The sequence below is a fragment of the Pogoniulus pusillus genome, chromosome W, assembly GCF_015220805.1.
Source record: "Pogoniulus pusillus isolate bPogPus1 chromosome W, bPogPus1.pri, whole genome shotgun sequence".
In the NCBI taxonomy this organism is placed as follows: domain Eukaryota; kingdom Metazoa; phylum Chordata; class Aves; order Piciformes; family Lybiidae; genus Pogoniulus; species Pogoniulus pusillus.
The window spans coordinates 3,078,380-3,099,017 of NC_087308.1; the positions used below are offsets into that span (position 1 = coordinate 3,078,380).

The 20,638-nt window shown below is 47.2% G+C and overlaps 1 long non-coding RNA gene across 1 annotated transcript; it reads right to left on the reverse strand.

Annotated features, from left to right (window-relative positions):
- Window positions 1-8,823: 8,823 nt before the first annotated feature.
- Window positions 8,824-9,483, reverse strand: LOC135192866 (uncharacterized). The gene is made up of 2 exons (XR_010309058.1): window positions 9,263-9,483; window positions 8,824-9,163 (listed from the first exon to the last, which is right to left on the reverse strand). It is a non-coding gene; the product is annotated as an uncharacterized LOC135192866 (long non-coding RNA).
- Window positions 9,484-20,638: the final 11,155 nt, after the last annotated feature.

The following is a 20,638-nucleotide window of genomic DNA, read 5'->3' on the forward strand; positions in this document are numbered from 1 at the left end:
TTGAATGTTCATATTGACAAGATCAAAAAGGAAACATCGACTTTTGATGACTGGTTGCAGAACCTGTTTGGGGAAATCCCTGGGTGGTTAAGTAGCTTATTAGGAGAAGGCTTACGGTTATTTGTTATTTTCATAATAGTTTTGCTATGCGCTTGTATTGTCTTTGCTTGCATTAAGAGGAGCTTTACTAAGGTAGTTAGCCAGGTGTGGGTTGCTCAAAAAGAAAAAGAGGGAATTGTGGAAGAATTTCTCACCAGTCGAGGACATAAATTCATAAACATGAGCAACCTGCACTGAGGACGTCCTTGGTTCCCAGCCGGGCCAGGAAATCGAGATGTAAACAACTGAGCACCCCACACACAGCTGCAGTGGGCAGAGACTAGATAACCAAGGGGGCTGGAGTGGGTGGTCTGGGAGGCTGACCCTTAGAATGTTGTGATAAGTTAACCTATGTGCACATTACATGTAACCCTTCAATTATCACCTGTAACCAATCTTAAGCTGAGCACGCCTCTTGCTAGAACGCATCTAAGTCGCTGTATCACGGAAATAAAGTGGATTTGACCATCTAACCATATTGGTGAACAAAGAGTCATCTTCCCATAGTGCTCCACCGAACGTGTTTTCCATCACCCTGGCAGCTGTGCGTGGGTTGCTCACTGTTCTCAGCCTAGGCCCCTGGGAGCCTGTAAGGCTCCAAGGACACTTCTCTTCACAGGGTCTGATGTTTACATTCCATACCTCGTTGCAGGAGATATTTTCCCACAGGAAACTATCAGAAATCTTAGCTATTTCATGGGAATATCACACTCCATGGCACCCCCAGAATTCAGGGAAGGTTGAACAAATGAATCAAACGCTAAAACAACAACTAGCAAAATTAATATTGGAAACTCAGTTACCATGGATTAGAAGTCTGCCTATAGCATTGTTAAACCTAAGGACGAAGCCGCAGGGCAGCATGGGACTTTCCTTCTATGAAACGCTATATGGAATGCTATATTCGGCCAGGATGCCCATGGATAACAGATAGAGGATAAAAACATCCAGAAATATAGAGATGTGGTGGAGGGGCTGAAGCCCCAAAACAGAGGTCTCCCTATGCCTCTACATTCCTGGACATGTTTTTCTGCCAGGACCCATGGTAGCAAACAAGTTGTGTAACACACACATACCCAGCCTGTGTATCCCTGGGGTCCACCCAGGTGATCCCCATATTTGGGAGGGCCCAGGCAAACAGCTTCTGCCTATTAAGGTAAGGTTTGACTTACCACCAACCTGATTGGTCACTTCAGATGGCCAAAAGGGACCACGAATCTCGGCCCAGAGTCTATAAAGAGGGGTGCAAAGGAGCACCACGTGTTCAGAGGTTCAGACTTAGCTGTTCAGACTAAGCTCTCTGATCCACATTGCAGCCCTGACCTGCTTGCAAGGCCTAGACATAGGATCTGGCCCTTACTTGCATACTCATTGAGGCTCAGCCCTCTTGCATTGATCTCGACTCACAGTTAACCTGTCTGCGAATCTTTGGAAGCAGAGCACATTCACACCTGCACTTGATACGTATGGGGAGCCGATAGCCCCTAAGCCTAGAGCTATCTCGAATTATCCACGGAGATCAGTCTCCCAGCAGCCTGGCATACACTGCATACCCGCTGCTATAGCCTGGAGAATCAGATCAGCAGACCTTCCAGATTGTCTGCAAACCCACGAACACAGCCTGCTAGCTGTACGGAAGACCGTGCCAGAGACTGCACGGACAAATCCTTCTCCTGCACCTGGAATCCTTCCAGCTGACCATCCCTGGACATGCAGCATCCAGAAGACCAGCAGCATCAAGGCAGAGACCACCTCGCACCAGGAGAAAAGGTTAGAGAAACCTGTTTACCCCAGAGACTGGGAACACTTATCATTCTCCTCGCAAGCCGGGAAGATTCCAGCCTCACAAAGACCCGGACACACTGGACACACTGGGCACACGCTGTGACACAATCCCGAGAGGGTGATTAATAATTAAGGGCAACACATCTAAATAAGCTTTAATTCCTTTGTAGACTAAGTTACCTCTGCCTTAGAGCAGACAGCTTTCAGCCCCTGCTGGGCAGACAATATAGTTGTTAAGCAGGAATTAAGCCTGAGGGAAATCTCTCTCTGTCTATAGTTGTTGATAACTTGATAGTTAATAATCAAATCGCTGTACATATCATATCCAAATTGTTTTCATAACCATGCACTAGAACTATTCAGTGGTTGGGGGTGGCATGAATTTGTAAATATTAATTTTAATAAATAATTTTATAAAAAATTAATACCACCTCAAATTAATTTCTCACCTCCCCCTAATAGGGGAGGAATAGAGAAATCCCCCTCCACAACAAGAGATCACCAAAAGGCCACAGGAGTTACTGCAGATGGGGATGCTGGATCAAACCCCACATCTAGGGTTTGCAGTCCATAAAATTAAACCTGGTGATAAGGTACTGATAAAGACTTGGAAAGAATAAACTTTGTTACCTATGTGGGAAGGCCCTTTTCTTGTGTTGCTCACCACAGAAACGGCCATCAGAACAGCGGAAAAAGGGCGGACACACACCTCAGGAGTAAAAGGACCTGTCAAGGAGTGCCAAGCGACTTCGGACCCAGGAGAAACAAAAGTGACACTAAGGAGGCAATAAGATAAGCACTGGTGAAATTTCTAAACACTTATCACTCCTAGGGGACTAATTGGGACTTCAGAACCAGTACTGAAAACTCGCAACAGGTGTTGAAATTGTTAAAAACAGGGGGTTGTTTATTGGGGAAGAGTTTTTGTTGGGTTTTGTTTTCATTTAATTTGTGACACATATTTCAAGAAAAGCAAAAAAGGCAGTGAGAGGCACCCAAGGAAATAAAAAGAGAGCGAGACTGGAGTTGGAACCAGTGCTGCAGCTGAAGAAGGTCTGCCAAGGGCTGAAACCCCTTTGGGCTGTGACCACAGAGTAGCATGGCCCTGACCGGACCTCTTCTGTGCATATTTGGGTTAAGCCTCCTAGTCCTGGGATAAGCCCAGAATTGCAGTGACTGCATTACTGCAACTCAGAGGGCCAAAATTATGTCTCAAACACTGGTGTGCCATACAATTTATGAGTGCAAAGGACAAAAGTTAGATCCCTGTTATCAAAACCAAAAAGAATACACCAGGCGTGATGAGAAGGGAAAAATCACTTGTTGTGATTCAAAGGAAGTAGCCTATCTATGGTGGGTAGAAATAAGGGCAAATGATGAGAAAAGAAAATTGTCAGGAAGAAGCCAAATGACCACTGACCGCAGCCAACCCATTTGGGTCACTTTTGATGCTTGCCAGGCTATTGACAATGACGGTGCTTCAAATTGTGGGATTATGGGGTGGAGACGTTATTATAGTGGGCAAGAAAAATACATTCACCCAGAGGATCCTGGCCAATGCCACCAGTATTGTAGGGAAAATCACAACATTTGGTATTTCATTCATTTTATCATGAAATAGAATCAGGAGTTAAGTACGAGATTGCAACAGTTGCTAAAAATCTTGTTGTAAATCTGGCTGAGAATATTGCAAAATCATTGAATGTAACCAATTGTTATGACTGTGGAGGTACCAATCAAGGAGATCAATAGCCCTGGGAATCAATGGAAGTGAACATCTCTGATCCTAACACCTGGAAAGTGGAGAGAGGTAACAGAAAGCAGCAGTGGGTCCTACAAACCAGTATAATTGGAAGGAGTTGCTGGTAGAGACTGGGTGATGGTCAATTTGTAGGGAATTTGGAATGTGAGGGAGGTTATGAGTGGAACGAAACTAAAAATACATGGGAAAAATGGGGCATTTCTCTGGAGATGCCATTCCAATTGAGAAATTGGACTAATGGTAGCACAATCATAAATGGGTGGCCAGCCCCAAGTGGATATTATTGGATATGTGGGAGAGTAGCATATGCTCACCTACCCAAAAATTGGGTAGGATCGTGTATTTGGAACAATTAGACCCAGCTTCTTCCTGTTACCTATCTCCAAGGGAGAAAGATTAGGCGTAGAGCTGTACACTGAGACTGATGAGTTAAGAAGGGCCAGGAGTGATCGCCATATAGGAAATTGGAATGACAGAGTGGCCTCCCAAAAGGATCATTGCCTATTATGATCCTGCAACATGGGCAGAAGACAGATCTTGGGGTTATAGAATCCAATATATATGCTTAATAGAATAATTAGACTGCAAGCAGTAGTAGAACTAGTAGTAAACAAAACTAGAGATGCTTTGAACCTGGTGGTGAAGCAAAAATACCCAAATGACAACTGCAATAGATCAAAATAGATGTGCATTAGGCTATTTAGTAGCTCAGGAAGGGGGAGGGAGGTGTGCAGGAAATTCAACCTAACCAACTGCTGCCTGGAAATAGATGATGAAGGAAACGCTGTTAACCAACTGGTAACAGAAATGAAGAAAACTGCTCACATCCCTGAACAAACCTGGAATGGGGTAAACTTAGGAAACTTATGGAATAACCTGAGGGTAAATGATTGGTTTACTAAATTTGCTTTAGTGGGAGGGGGAGTGCTGATTGTAGTATTAATTGTACCCTGTCCCATTCCATGTTTTGTAAGACTGATCATGATGGTTGTGCAAGGGATGCAGGTAGCTGTTGTACCCCATTACCCAGAAGAGAGAACCAAACCCCAACCTATAATGATTATTCAGGCAACAAAAGAAAGGATAAAAGATAGAGAGTTAAACTCTCTAGAGCAAGTAATTGCCAGATTTGAAGATAAGACATGAATCAATCTGATCAAAAAGCAAATGGGGGATTGTGATAAATATATGTTTGATACAATCAATTTGTGGGAAGAGGCCGCAGACAGGGGGAAGGGGGATTTTGAATGGAGCTGCACTCCTCCTTGCACAACCATCACAAAAGTATGCACTTGGATTAAGATAACAGAGTTATAAATAATTAGAAACAAGAAATGTTGGAGGAGGAGAAAAGCAGGTGGAAGAGACAGCCTTTGTGCATGAGCAAAAAAAGGAAGAGCCATATAAAGGACACTACTAGTTTGGAGTTCATGGAAAGGACACTTGAGGAAGACCTCTTACTTCATCACTGAAGACCACCAGAGGGGCCACCAGATAAAAAGAGACATGGATGGAAGAGATACTTCCCATTCTTAGAACTGATAAGGAAAATCCAACCTTTTCTTAGAATTAATAATGAATATGAAATAGAATAGGATATAAAAAGAGAAAACTGAAAACCAAGGGTGTGCATTAGGGTAGAGCAGAGCCTCACCACGCACCCAGGCCTGTACATGGCCTGATTCCTGTGACTCTATTAAAAGCCTATTTTTGCATGAACGTAAGTTTATGCCTTTTATTTATGACACCACACTTCAGTAAGCCTTGAATGTAATTGCAAATAAACACAGATGTCCACTATACCACTTCTTCAGTAAGCAAAGACTGCACCAGTGCAGATTCAAGGAAACCTCACATGGCACTTTCCATCTCCTTCAGGTAAATCCTTTGCACCTCTTTGCCTGAGGGAGGGCTCTGGTGTCCTGCAGCCCTGGGGAAGATGGAGCTCAGAGGGGCCTGACACGGCCGTAGCCACCTGGCTGTCCCTGCACATTCCGGTCGTGGCTAAGTCCCCCACAGTGCTGCCTCAAGCGGTTTTCTCCGAAAGGGCAACAGCATTGGTTTCAAACCGTCCGCTTCTATGTACCTTTCTGTCTGACCGCGTGTGGCCGTTTTAGCTGATCTTCTAGCTCAGACATAGGGGAGAGATGAACATTTCAGGGATAGGCCACATAAATGGCAACAATAGATAAATTAATATAATTTCATTGGAGCATCAAGAAATTAATGTCTAGAAGCACAGTTTGTTCTCCCCTTTTCCCTCACTGGCTTCTGCTGCTGCAGCTTCGCCTGTCGTCCCCCAGCTGCTGTTTTGGCTACTGCTGCTTCTGCTGCTTCGCCACCGCTTGGCCCCTCCTCCATCTCCCTTAAGGTTATTGTATTGGTTTTTTTTTCCTTCCTTCCTTCCTTCCTTCCTTCCTTCCTTCCTTCCTTCCTTCCTTCCTTCCTTCCTTCCTTCCTTCCTTCCTTCCTTCTCTAGTTATTATTTCTCTTTACATTGTTATACTTATACTATAAGAAAATACAATTTCATCTTTCCCTGACTTTCAAAAAAGGGGGGTCTGTGTTGTGAACTTCCTCCCGGGGGAGGGATCAGCCCAAACCCGGGACACTGCGCCAAATGGCTAATTTTATCTTCTTTCAAATGGAATACGGCTTTTTACTCCGCCTTTTCAAATGACTTCGGTCATTGCTTCACAGCTGCCATCCTTAGTCCCGCAAGCGGACCTATTACGAAATAGCGTTTCTCCCGCTAATGAGTCGAGTTCCCTTAGGAGGAACACAGTCGCAGAATAATCGCATTTAGCACGGTTCAAGTAGTCAAACTAGGCAATAATATTTTAACGTTCCCACGCTTCAGTAGGCCTTGAATGTAATTGCAACTAAACACAGATATCCACTATACCACAGACAGAGGTATAACCAAGCAGGAAAGGTGATGACATCGAAAATCCTCATGTTGCTTTTGCCTAAGCCTTCTTCTAGTCAGCGAGTAAGAAACAAGGGTTTGCCGCTTCTTTAGCTTTTGCCTTTTGGTTTGGTTGCTTTGGTCATAAGAAAGCAGCAACTGAGTCTCCAGGAATCGGACCTAAACCAACTGCCTGTCTCAACTATCTAGAAGCCTTTTGCATTTGGGAATATGTCTGCGATGGTTTGGGTGTTACCCGCCTCCCCACCCCCCCCCACAGACGCTTGAGAAAATCACCCAGACGGCTGGGAATTAAGGAATGAAGCTATATTTACAGCTTAGCATAATATACAGGCATATACACACAAGTCTATACACTTCTATACAAGTGAAAAGTAACACAGAAGCACAACACCCCTCCCGGACACAATTAAAGTCCCCAGGAGGGCTCCTGACCCGAACCCACTTCCCCCGGGTCCCTCTTTCCCTCCCTCCAGAACTAACCAAATCAACCCCCATCTATTTCATGTGAGAAACCTGGAGATCTGAGGCGAGATGTCAAAAAAACCCCAAAACACCGACAAGGAGGTTAGAGGAAAAAGGGGTTAGGTGGATTAGAGAGTTACAGGCAGAGTCAGCCAGAGAGAGCAGGCCGCCAGAAAGAAAGCACAGCCAGAAGTGAGAGCTAAGAAGTGTGTGCATGTGTGCAAAGGGACCGTCTGATCTACATTTTGACTGGTTGCATTTCTCAGCAGAAGAATGAGTGACATAGGGCACATGTTGTTTTCCTTCCTTCTTCTCACAGCTAAGGATTTCAGTTCTCTTAGTAAAATAGCTCAGTCAGTCTCAAACCAGCACAGTGTCTGTGGGAGAAACAAATTCCCTCTTATCTAGCTCAGTTCTTCAGTAAGCAAAGACTGCACCAGTGCAGATTCAAGGAAACATCACATGGCACTTTCCACCTCCTTCAGGTAAATCCTTTACACCTCTTCCCCGGGAAGGGTAAAGAAAGGAGATGACCTCGCGTTACCGACACGCCCGCATCCCCAAACCTCAGCTGATCGCTTGGGGGTATTGAAAGGATGAGGACTCCTTCCGATGGGCATCTCGGGGGCCTCGGTAACATAGCGTTCAAGGGCAACGAAGGATCGCCCTGCTTGCCCACACCCATCTCCCTTTATTTAATAGCTGTTAAAAGAAAGACGAAGTTGGCTGCGTCCCTGGGACGGAGCCTTGGTTCGAGTTTGGGTCTGCCTGGGATGGATGGAGGTTAACTTTCCCCATAGCAGCCCTCATAGCGCTGTGCTTTGTAGCTGTGGCTGGAAAGGTGTTGATAAGGCACCCGTGGGTTGGCTGCTGCCGAGCAGTGCTCCCACAGCACCGCACCGCACCGCACCGCACCTGCCATTCAGACCGATGGCTTTCTCCTACTATATCCCTCCTCACCAGAAAAGGGATACCAATGGAGCGCTTATCACACGGCCATCGATAAAGCACCCCAACAGGAGGCGGATGCTTCCAACGCACTGCACTCTGCCGAAGCCACCCTTTACACGGCACACCTGCAGCATCACGTACGCGCTTTCCTGAAGTTTCGGCAGCAGCCTATGCCAGCTATACGTGCGTTTGCGTACCCCTTCCAGAAAGCTGTCGTGCCTTTTAAGGAGCCGACAGACTGAGACTCCCTCAAATGAACTGGAGAAAAATGCAGAATTCTATTGGAAAGGAAAGGTACAGAACAAAGTTACAGAGCATATACAAGATACACAGCGACCCCCTTGTGTTTTCCCCCAACCCAAAACTCATTACAGTCCCCAGCCCCTCTGCCACCCATAGGCCCAAACAAAGCCTCTGCAGGCCACAACCAGGCCCGCTCCTTACACGTTTACCCCGATAAGTAGCTCCCGCCAGAGACAGCGGGCAGGACGGAGAGGAAAGGAGAACGAGCTGGCCTTGCTGACATCTTATAAAGAGATAGCAGAATTATGGGATCCAATAACAATTTCACCCTTTCCCTAGGCTCCTCTAGTCCCTGGAGGATTTTTAACCTATAGTTCCCAACCTACGACAAAAGCTAAGCGTTAGCTTCCTACAAGACGCAGGAGACCGCGTGACAGTTCCGGCGTCACGCTTCAAATGGCTGGGCGAGTCTTTCTCCAGCTATACAACACCCTTAAGAGACTGACACGTTCCACGTACTTACGCTCCTGGGAGACACCGCTTTCACTTGAGGAACTATTTCCCCTCAGTAAGACGCACGAGACGGAGGTGATATCCCCATGCTAAGTCTTTATTGTGCAAATGCTGCTCAAAGCTTTTATTACCTCCCACGGACACCTCTCATCAAATGTTAGATGTCAAGAGTGGCTGGATCGATGGGCACCACACAAAATCCAGTCGATGCCGATTTGTGCACCTGCTGCAATTCTTACGGCGCAAGACTCTTAGCCAGGCGGCCAGCCCAAACCACAGCCTCCCGGAATACGTAGATGTACGCGATCGACACGCGGCCCAGCCTCGGGCCCTGCATCCACAGCCGCACGGAATCCATCCGTCCGGCCCAGGTGAGCAGCACGCTTCTTGCCAACAGTCACGAAACGCCCGGGAAGCTGGAGGAGCAAGTACAGAGCCATAAAGAAACAAAATTAGAAGCCACGCACAACTTGGGGGGAGGGCAGGAAGGCAAGGAACAAAAGCAGAGAACCAACCAGAGAAACCAGTTAGCCAATTCCTATCCATTCAACCACGGCGCTTCAGATTACTGGCCGCAAAGCCGGACGCCCAGCCGCCTCCAACTCACATCGTCCAAGCAAAGCTACAAGGACCGATCAGGCACCCTAATCGGGGGGTGGGGTGGTGAGGAGAGGTGGGGAAAGCAAGGCTTTTTTTTTTTTTCCTCCCAAGCCCTATGAAACAGACACAGAAGCTAAGCTTGTGTTATGGAGGGTGGCAAAGCCCTGAAAGGTCCCCCTGTCATGGAGGTTACAGTGTCTCACATTTTAAGCCAGAAGCGTCGTAAAACCAAAACAATCTTCTAGTCCCATGAGAAGTTTCCTCCCTAGAGGAGATAAAAGGTAAACATCGGCCTTGTTTTCCAACTTTCGGCCTTGGTTCTCATGCACACTGACCACCTGCTGATGGGCCGAGCTTTGGGTGGTCCTACAGGTTGTTTTGGTAAGAATTGTCCAATTATACAGGTTAATTATAACTTTGTACCAATCTGTAATAATATCGTAAAAATTGTCAGAAGTGGTGAGCACACCTCTTTTGAACAGTATAAAAATGGTGTGTCTGCCCGGACCGATGTTTGGATCGTCTGGTTCGGTTCATACGCTACCAAATGCCTGCGGCCCATTCCAACTGATCAGCCTGCTCCGGCGTACTTGCCTGCTTCGGCCTGCCTGCCTGCTTCAGTCTCAGGTCGGCGTAAGACTGCTGACGCCTGACTCTCAGAGGCCGAGGGCCTGCATGGACCCGATCCTGGCCGGGGGAAAAGGCACAACGCCCTAGTGGTGCACAGAAACCCTGCTAAGCTGCTGACTGTGAGTAGACTGATGAACTCTTAAAGTCGAAACTGAACAACTTCAAAGACTCAAAGAACTCTTTAAAGAATCACAGACTCTCTTTATTTACCATTTTCTGAAATGTTACTCTAGCCTAATCAAAAATAATTCACGTGGGTAACTCGGTTCTCGGGAAGGGGATCTTCACATTTGGCAATAAATCACTTGGTCTCTGCAAGCCAGCCTCGCGTGTTTTCCCCATGAATTTCTCGTGAAACTGCATTCCACGACAAATTGGCGTAGTCGGCAGGATTAGGTAAATACAGAGTAACGGCAGAAAAGTTCATGATGGCAGAGGGAGGAGTGCCCGCGGTAATAGAGGATACAGGAGTGCCCGTGGTAATAGAAGATACAGGAGTGCTGACAGGATTAGATATGCTTTCAAGGTTCGTGGCTGTCTTTGGGCCTTCCCGTATACGGGAAACCGTGGAGACGCTCGCCGATGTTAGCCTAGATCAAGCTTCAAATAAGTCAGCAGATGTGATTACTGCGATGTACATGGCCTTTAAGGAAGTTGAAGGAATAGACATTGAGTATTTTGTGCAGTTGGCGGCATATGTGGTTCATGCTCAAAGCGAATATAATAACATTAAATATAAAATGGAAAAGATGAGAAGCGAGTTAAAGGAGTTCGAGGATTATTTCCGTCGAGAGTGAAGGTACTGGGAGCAGGTGAACGAGAAAGCGAAACGGGAGATTGAGGAGTTGAAAACTGAAGTTAAGAATTTAGGAGAGGAAAGTGACCGGCGCGGTATGGATTTAGGAGCTGTCGTGGAACGCAGTTTCGCGGCAGAGTTATGGGGAAAATACGCGAGGCGTTGACTATTTTATCAGTGATTTATTGCAAAGAATGCGGATTCCCTCTTCCCGAAACTACACCACCACTGTGAATTCTTTTTGATTGAGATCAAAGTAACATTTCCGAAAATGGCAAATTATAGAGTCTATGATGTTTAAAGAGAGTTCTTTGAGTCTCTGGTTTGAGTTAATAGTTCGTCAGTCAGCTACTCACAGTCTATAGCTTGGTAAGGAGTCTCTCATTCTCCCTATGAGGGTCCAGGCATGCAGAATGTAGTCTCCGCGACTCGGGGTCCACCCGAGGCGAGACTAGATCGGTGAGCAGTTTGTTGTTGTTAAGTCCAGGGAAAAAACCAGAAAGGCTGGAAAAACCCAGAAGTGCAAGACGCAGACCAGGGCAAGAGCAAGAGAGCAAGAGGGCGAGAGAGCGCGCGAGCCCCGATCCTGGCCTGTCCACCATTTTTATAATGTTCCAAGACAGGACTATCCCACAACTCGGACCATTTTTACGTTGTTCACATATATTGGTAAAAGACAGTAAGCAATCTATATAATTGGATAACATTACCTAAACAAAGTAAAGACCACTCCTCAGGCCAGCCCACCTGCAGGTGCTGGGCAAACTTGAGATAGTCGTTCCTACTTAACCAAAACAATATCCTGTTGTCTGAAAAGCGAGGTCAAGTGGAAAGAAAAACATGGCCGGTGTTTACCTTTTCACTTACCCTGGGGAGAAATCTTCCCATGGGACTGAAAGATTGTTTTGGTTTTTCGATGCTTCTGGCTTGAATGTGAGGCACTAGAAATTACACCATATAGCAAAAGCCTAGAGAAGCTTTTTGCTACTCTCCATGACATACTCCACCCCCTGGCTCACATTAAGCCAAGAATAGAAAAATCAAAATGAGATACAACTTATACTTAACTATTAACATAACTAATACATAAGCATAATTCTAATTCAACTAACTTAATACTTATGCCCACCCCCCTGAATAAACAAAGCTTTATTGAATATTTACAAAGCAGAAAACCTGGTATATGCATAAGCAGTTCAGAAGTCTGGGAGAATCCATCGTGCACTGATACGATGAGTCTTCCCACTTACATCAGTTGCTTCCCAAGCATACAACCCATTTGGTTTAGTCAGGGTCATAGGCACAACTCCAATTGAAGGTAAGTTTACCATTACTGGTTGTCCCACCTGTAATTTGTGTAATGACTGTTGAGAGTGCTGAGATTTATCTGGTGGATGATTAACATTCTCCACTGGATTGTCAGGACAAAATGCCCTTACTTTAGGACTACCATAATTACCCCATCTGTTGTTCACAATGAAAATTGCGTATGGTAAGCGTTTATCCCAGTTACCCTTGGATACCATGGCATGTTTCTTAACCAGAGCGTTTGTTCTCTCTACAATACCATTAGCTTGAGGATAATAGGGAGTATGAAATACCCATGTAATCCCTTCACTCTTAGCCCAGTCTTGTACAGAAGATGCTGTAAAGTGAGATCCATTATCACTTTGGATGTATTCTGGCATTGGTAAGACACTAAACCACTGCTTCAAGACCTCAATAGTTTGAGCTCCTGTGGCAGCACTAGTTGCTGTAGCCATGACTAATCCTGAAACCACTTCCACCCCCACCAATATGTATTTCTTTCCGTGTGAGGGCTTTAAAGGACCCACATAGTCAACTTGCCATGTACTCCATAACCTTTTGTCCCCTCTGATATGCTGTGCTGGAGCTAGATTGGGATGATTTTGTTTAAGCCTGATTCTGCACTGTGGACAAGATGAAATGAGTTCCTTACAGGTACTCATAGAAACTGGCCATCCTCTAGACCTACACTCGAAGTAAAGGTCTGCTTTTCCTGAATGACCTCTTTTAACATGAAGCCACTCAGCTAATCTCCACCATTCTCCTTTGTCCTCATCCACTATGTTGATCTTTGCCAGGAAATCAGCTTGATTATTCCAGGCGGTAGCTGGTGTTTGTTTTTTGGAATGCCCTTCTACCCAACCAACTTTGAGGGGTCTGGATCGGCCAATCTCTAATAGCCTTTTCCAGTCTTCGACTCTCCAGACTTCCACACCTGACACCTTCCACTGATTCGCTTCCCACTGGCAAATCCACTCAGTGGCGCCTTTGAACGTGGAATAAGAATCAGTGTAAATAGTTGTTGCTCCATGCTCAGCTGCTAGCATGAGAGCACGCAACTCCCCTACCTGTGCACTGCCATCACCTTCTTCAGTGATTGTCTGGCCTGTAGCAATCTCCAAGGCAGCGGCTTTGTAGCGCCACTTCGCCCCCACCCTCCGAGAGGATGCATCTGTAAACCACACTCCCGATTTGTCGGAGTCTGCGGTCATCTCAGGGGCTACCTGAATAGGAGAAGGCTTATATGGCTGACTAAGCAGAGCTTTATCAGGATTTATGGGTTGCTGAAGTTTGGATACCTTTGTAGGTCCCTCTTTCAGCGGCATCAGCTGTGAAATTCCCTCTAAGTAGGCATACCACTTTCTGACAGTAGCCTTTTGGGCAATTCCTTCCGGTGGAGGAGTTCCTTTAAGGACTGCTTTTAGCAGAGGAAATGGACCTTGCACTACAATATCTTGTGTAGTACGAAGCTTTTCTGCTTCCTTAACAGCTCGAGTTAGGGAAAGAAGTCCCTTTTCCCAATCTGAGTACCGAATTTCGGTCTCTTTAAATGCTGTTGATGAAAACATGAGAGCTCTACTAGGACCATTGGGTCCTCTCTGGAAAATTCCACAGTATGAGGCATTTGCGGAGAAACCCCATTCAGCCCTCAGGGCATCCTTTGGGTGTAATGGCCCCAACTTCTGATATGCCTTTAGTTCATCCTTGAGAAACCTCAGGCTATCAGAATGTTCTGGAGTCCAATCCCAATGCTTGTTCTTCTTAAGCAAATCATACAGAGGACGGGCAACTACAGAGAAACCTGGAATGTGTTTCCTCCAGTAACCCAGAGTACCCAACAACTGTTGTAACTCTTTTCTATTTTGAGGTATTTGGCCCTTTTCAATGCTCTGAAGAGTGTCGTCTGGCACAGACACTGCACCTGCTATCCACCATGATCCCAGGAATTTTACCTCTTGACTTGGACCTTGACACTTTTCCTTTGGAATGGTCAAACCTTGGCTAGTTAACAGCTCTCGAATATTCTCAGCCACTGCACCAACTTGCTCCTTGTCATTCCCTCCCACCAAGATATCATCAATGTAATGGTACATCTTAACATCCTTAGGAAGCTGAACAAAGCAAAGCTGCAAGTGCATTGTGTGCAATGGTTGCGCTGTGTTTGTACCCTTGTGGAAGACGGTTGAATGTGTACTGAATACCTTGCCAGGTAAAAGCAAACTGCGGTTTGTCCTCTTCTCTCAACGGCACCATGAAGAACATGTCCTTCACGTCTAGAGTCGCCATCCAGGTGTGAAAAGCCGCTTGGATTGCTGTCACTGTGGATGAAAGACTAGGAACTGCTGCGGTAAGAGGAGGAGTGTTACTATTTAGCTTCCGGAAATCTACCGTCAATCTCCATCGGCCATTAGATTTTCGGACTGGCCAAACAGGTGAATTGTAAGGAGAATGAGTTCTAGTGATAATCTGTCTCTTTTCAAGATCAGCTATCACTTCGGTGATACCTTGCTTAGCTGCAGCTGGCAATGGATACTGTGCAACACAGGTAATATGTGACTTTGGCAATGGAGGAGCTGTTTGCAATAAGCGAACACGAGCACGGACTAACCTTTGCCTCTTATTCCCCATCTCATAAGCACCAAAGCTCCATAATGTTCCGTCAGGAAGATGCCATCTTCTACCTGCTAGAACATCAAACCCAAGGATATTATGTTTGCACGAAGCCAATGCTAACTCTACCAGGGTACCTCTTTTCTCCCCAGGTAGCCACAGCTGCGCCTTGGCTAAATAGCATGTTTCAGGTTGTCCTGTAACACCTGTTATGTTTACCTTTCTCCGAGATGGCAATATTTTCAGATGCTTTGCTAGTTGTGCATTTAGCACTGTAATTTGTGCACCTGTATCTATTAGGTATTTGACAGCAGTTCTAGTTAGTCCAGTAGGAATCATGATATAGGGTTCAGGTTTGTCAGACCATTGACATTCAGAAACAGAGCGATGAGTGTGGCCTGAATCATTCACCGCCACACCTAGTTTTTTGATCTGCTCTTATCTCCTCCCCGATCAGGAGAACCTGACTTGGTAGGAGACATGTTTGCAGAGCCTCTCTTACGGTTCTGCTTCACCTTTTCGTTACCATTGCCTTTCAGTACTTGTTCTAGCAGTCCTTTCATGTCAGACATGGACTTACTCATATCAGACATGGACTTACTCATAGTATTGAGCTCACTCTTCACAGGATCACGCTCTGCCTGTTTCTTCTGAAACACATCACGAGGTTTCACTGCATATTTCTGCTCCTGCAGTGGGATTACACCCCTACCTGTAGAACTCGGTACCCACATTATTCCAGATCCAGAGCGACGATTAAGCTCAGGGCTCCCCCTGGGACTTGATCGTGGGCTCGATCTTGGACTCTCATTGGGGTCACCAGATGTCCAGGCATGCCGCACCGTTTGGTGTTTTCGTCGTGATGCAGAGCTGTTCCTGCCTCCAGACTGCTTTTCCTTCTGAAAGACAGATTCTGGCACAGATAAAGGATCATGATAACCCATTTCTCTTCCTAGAGTGGCTAGTTCTGTAAGCACTTCCCTCCACGTAGGATGATGTACTACACTTTGTGAACTTTGCCCTTCATTCTGTTGTATTGCATTCTCAATTTGTCTCCTTATCCTAATGCCTTCAGCCTTTATGAAGCCAGGCATACCCTTTATCAGGGGTCTAAGCCTCGGTGGCTCTACTGGGGCATCCATTGCATGTGCATATAATCCCTTATGATTCACAGCTTGGATACAGGCAACCATAGCAAATGCTTCATTTAACTCATCAGGGGATCTGATCCAAAATTCTGTAGGATCACCCCTATCTGAAGGCTCATAAGCACTAGCCCAATGAAAGATCCTAGCACTCAACGCAAGGTCTCCCTCAGGACCATCCCCAAGAAATACCTCGGGTCCCCAGTTAGTTCTTCCCACCTCTTCACGAGATAAGATAATCCTTTCCGCGCCCCTTTGTACCACGCGATACACATACGCTATTATGGATTCATTAGGCATGCGGGAATAAGTTTCCCTAAGATCATCCATCTGCGTTTCTGTGTACGGTTTTGTTTTCGTAGTTGTTGTTTTGCCTCCTTTCGGTCCTTGCGAGGTTTCAGATGCAAAGAGAGGGTTCACGGAGTAGGACTTCATTTTGTGGTGCACCTCCTCCACTTCCGTGTCGCTATCAATAGACGCAACTGCAGGCTGCAACGCTGTATGGCGCTGCACAGGCGTGCTCGACGCTGGCTGCTCAGGGCGTGGCGGTAGAGAAGATGGCGGCTGTTGTGGAGATGGTAGAGAAGATGGCGGCTGCGGCGGCGCTGCCGATGGTTGAATCTGAGACGGAATCGGGACCTGCTGGAACGCTGGAACGGGCTGAGATTGAGAAGATGGTTGTGCCGGGACAAACGGCACCATAGCTGCTGCCTGCGGGACTGCAGACGATTGCGGCTGGATTATCGGCTGCGTTACTGCTGGTGGCGGCGGCTGAAGCGCCGAGACCGGCGGGATCGTCTGAAGCTCCTGTGCTGGCTGCTGCACCGTCGGAAACGGGGTTGTCTGCAAAATCGGCTGCTGAAGCAGAGTCGGCTGTGAAGGCGTTAACGGCATCGGCTGAGTCGCTAGGACCTGAGTCAGCTGCTGCGGGACCGCTTTCGGTTCTACCGCTGTCGGCTGTGGAGATAACATGGCGTTCGGCGGCAAAATAGGTTGTGTCTGGGCTATCGGCTCCGCTACTGTTAATAATGGTGCTGCTAGCGGCTGGGGCGTTAGCGGCATCGGCAGAAGCGTCAGAGGCTTCGCCGGCGGAATCACCGGGACTTGAACTGGCTGCGGCTGAGGCAAAGCGACGTCCGGCTGGACCGGCATTGGTGAGTTAAACGGTGGACGCGGTGTCGAGCCGCACGGCTTTAGCGACAACAGGGATGGCTCTGCCACTGGTTGGGGATTCACTGGCTGAGGATGGTGCTTCACCGGACATAATTTAAAGAAATCGGGCTCGCGTAAAGGTGTACTGACGCGAGAGACTCTAGGCGGAGAGTGCAAGGGTTGCAACCCTTGGGTCTGAGAGGGGGTAGTTACCGGCTCTTTCCGGCGAACAACAGGCTGCTGTGACTTCTCAGGACATATTGGAGTAAAAGTAGTTGGCAAGCCTAGGTGACCAGTTGACTCTCTACGATGGGTCGAGGTCTGCGGAGTTTCTGTCCGAGACCCGACATGCGATCGCGGCTGCGGTGTGCCCGCACGGGAACTAACGGCTGATTGCGTTCGGGAAGAGCTCCCGGACTGTGACTTTCGGCTTAGTAACTTGTCTAACTTTTCCTCCATACTTAAGTTCCGCCTGACAACGTCTTTTAACAGAGCATCTCTCTCACTCTGCAACGCCTTGTTTTCTTGACGCGCTTGCTCTAAACGCAATTCTCTCCGGGCATTCTCATCACTTAGCTTTCTGACCTCCTGTTTATACATCTCTGCCTCACGTTTGCACGCCTCTATCTCACGTTCATGCGCCTGTGCCTCCAGCCTCCAGGCCTCTGCAACACGCCTGCAAGACTCTATATCAACTTGTGATCTGAACACGCCAACTCCCAGATCAAAAAAACTTTCTTTGTCAACTCCCTCAGTATCTCCAAAAGCTTCGTAGAGAGACGCGATTACATTAGCTGACCTAATATTTATCTGCTCTATCGATTCATCCTCCCTTGCCGTCAGAGCTTTTCTTAAATTTGCTGATTCAAACGCCGATGCAAGCCTAGCATACAGAGTGTCTGTGATATCTGGCGATCTGGCATCTCTTACATCAGGAGAACTCCTTCCAAACTGAGCCATTTTTTAAACTCGGCTGTTACTTCAGTTTCTCAATCCCACTTCTGACACCAAAATCTGTCGTGGAACGCAGTTTCGCGGCAGAGTTATGGGGAAAATACGCGAGGCGTTGACTATTTTATCAGTGATTTATTGCAAAGAATGCGGATTCCCTCTTCCCGAAACTACACCACCACTGTGAATTCTTTTTGATTGAGATCAAAGTAACATTTCCGAAAATGGCAAATTATAGAGTCTATGATGTTTAAAGAGAGTTCTTTGAGTCTCTGGTTTGAGTTAATAGTTCGTCAGTCAGCTACTCACAGTCTATAGCTTGGTAAGGAGTCTCTCATTCTCCCTATGAGGGTCCAGGCATGCAGAATGTAGTCTCCGCGACTCGGGGTCCACCCGAGGCGAGACTAGATCGGTGAGCAGTTTGTTGTTGTTAAGTCCAGGGAAAAAACCAGAAAGGCTGGAAAAACCCAGAAGTGCAAGACGCAGACCAGGGCAAGAGCAAGAGAGCAAGAGGGCGAGAGAGCGCGCGAGCCCCGATCCTGGCCTGTCCACCATTTTTATAATGTTCCAAGACAGGACTATCCCACAACTCGGACCATTTTTACGTTGTTCACATATATTGGTAAAAGACAGTAAGCAATCTATATAATTGGATAACATTACCTAAACAAAGTAAAGACCACTCCTCAGGCCAGCCCACCTGCAGGTGCTGGGCAAACTTGAGATAGTCGTTCCTACTTAACCAAAACAATATCCTGTTGTCTGAAAAGCGAGGTCAAGTGGAAAGAAAAACATGGCCGGTGTTTACCTTTTCACTTACCCTGGGGAGAAATCTTCCCATGGGACTGAAAGATTGTTTTGGTTTTTCGATGCTTCTGGCTTGAATGTGAGGCACTAGAAATTACACCATATAGCAAAAGCCTAGAGAAGCTTTTTGCTACTCTCCATGACAGGAGCTGCCCAGCGTGAGATCAGGTTGCTTCAAAGCGAAAGGAATGTGGCCTTGAGAGATGCAGAGGCGGCTAGACAGGGCACAAGTTTTCGTGCGGAACCCGCGGTAATAGGAGAGGTGAAACTTTTGGGAGAAAGAATAGAAAGAATGTTCGCCCAGATGGCGCAGTCCAGGTCTGGGTCACGTGTGAGCACTCCGCAGCCCGCGGCTCACTGCCGGGAATCAACAGCCCTGGGTTTGTCGTCTTTCATCCCTATTGAAGCGGCTCAGCAGTTACAGTCGCAACTCGCGGTCTGTCGGAGAGAGTCAGGAGCTTACCAGGGTTTGCCGATTGCTCCTTCTCCAATCCAAATGCCGCAACCTGGTCCGATTCATTCACCGCCGCCGCCGTCCCGTGCTGAAACACCGGCCTCCGGAATGTATGATTTAAGGACTCTGTTCGAAACGCCCCAGTCACGCCAGCTCTTGGCACGCTCTACACCCGTCTCTTCATCGCATGCATCAGATCGACACACGCTGCCGCCAGCGCAACCGGCTTTGCCGACCAGAGTGCCGGATCAGCCGCAAACAGAGCGGTCGACCCAACCTCAGTCCACCCCGTGGCCGCCACGAGCCCCGAAGGAGCCATCTTCTCAGCAGCCACGCCCCAAACCACCATCAGGGAGCAGCAGAGGCAGTGCGCCTGCGCAGCGCCATTCCACGCCGCAACCCGGAATTGCGTCAGTCAACAGCGACACGGAAGTGGAGGAGATATCCAGAGGCATGAGAACCTATTACGTGAACCCTCTCTTCACATCTGAAACCGTCCAAACCCAACGAGGGAGCAAAACTACAAACACCAAGACTAGGCCATATACGGCACTACAGATCTGTGAGTTTAAGGAAATTTATTCCTGCATGCCTCACGAAACTATAACTGACTATGTGTGCCGGGTGGTGGAAAATGGTGCTGAAGCGATAATTTTGTCTCGTGAAGAGGTGGGGAGAAGTTGCTGGGGACCCAAAGTGTTCCTTGGGGATGGTCCTGATGGAAATCTTGCATTAAGCGCTAGAATCTTTCATTGGGCTGGTTCTTATGATCCCTCAGATAGGGATGAACCCACAACATTCTGGGTCACAAACGCTCAAGAGTTAAATGAAACAATTACTAAGACAGCGTGTATGCAAGCCGTGACTCAGAGGGGGTTATTTGCAAACCCTATGGATGCCCCGATAGAGCCACATAGGCTGGGACCTCTGGTAAAGGGTTTGCCAGTTATTTTAAAAGCTCAATGCCATAAAAGAAAAGAGGTAATGTTAAAAAATGCACAGTCAGGGCAGAGCTCACTCCATCACACTACATGGAGAGAGTTGCTTAATGAGTTATCTAGTCTAGGGAGAGCGATGGGTTATGATAAAAAGCCACCTTTACCAGCTTCTGCCTTTCAGAAGAAGCAATCCGGAGGCAAAAGCAGCCCTGTATCACAAGGAAAGCAACGTGAAGTGCGACATGCCGAGATATCTGGGAGTCCTAAAGGGAGTCCAGAGTCGAGTCCATGATCAAGTCCCAGGGGGAGCCCTGAGCATAATTGTCGCTCCAGTTCTGGAACAACCTGGATACCAAGTCCCTATTATGGGCCGGGTGTCATCCTGATACAAGAGCAGAAGTACGGAGTAAAACCTCATGATATATTTAAGAGAAAACAGGTGGAGAGTGATCCCATGGAGGCCATGAGTAAAACCATGTCTGAGGTGAAAAGGTTATTAG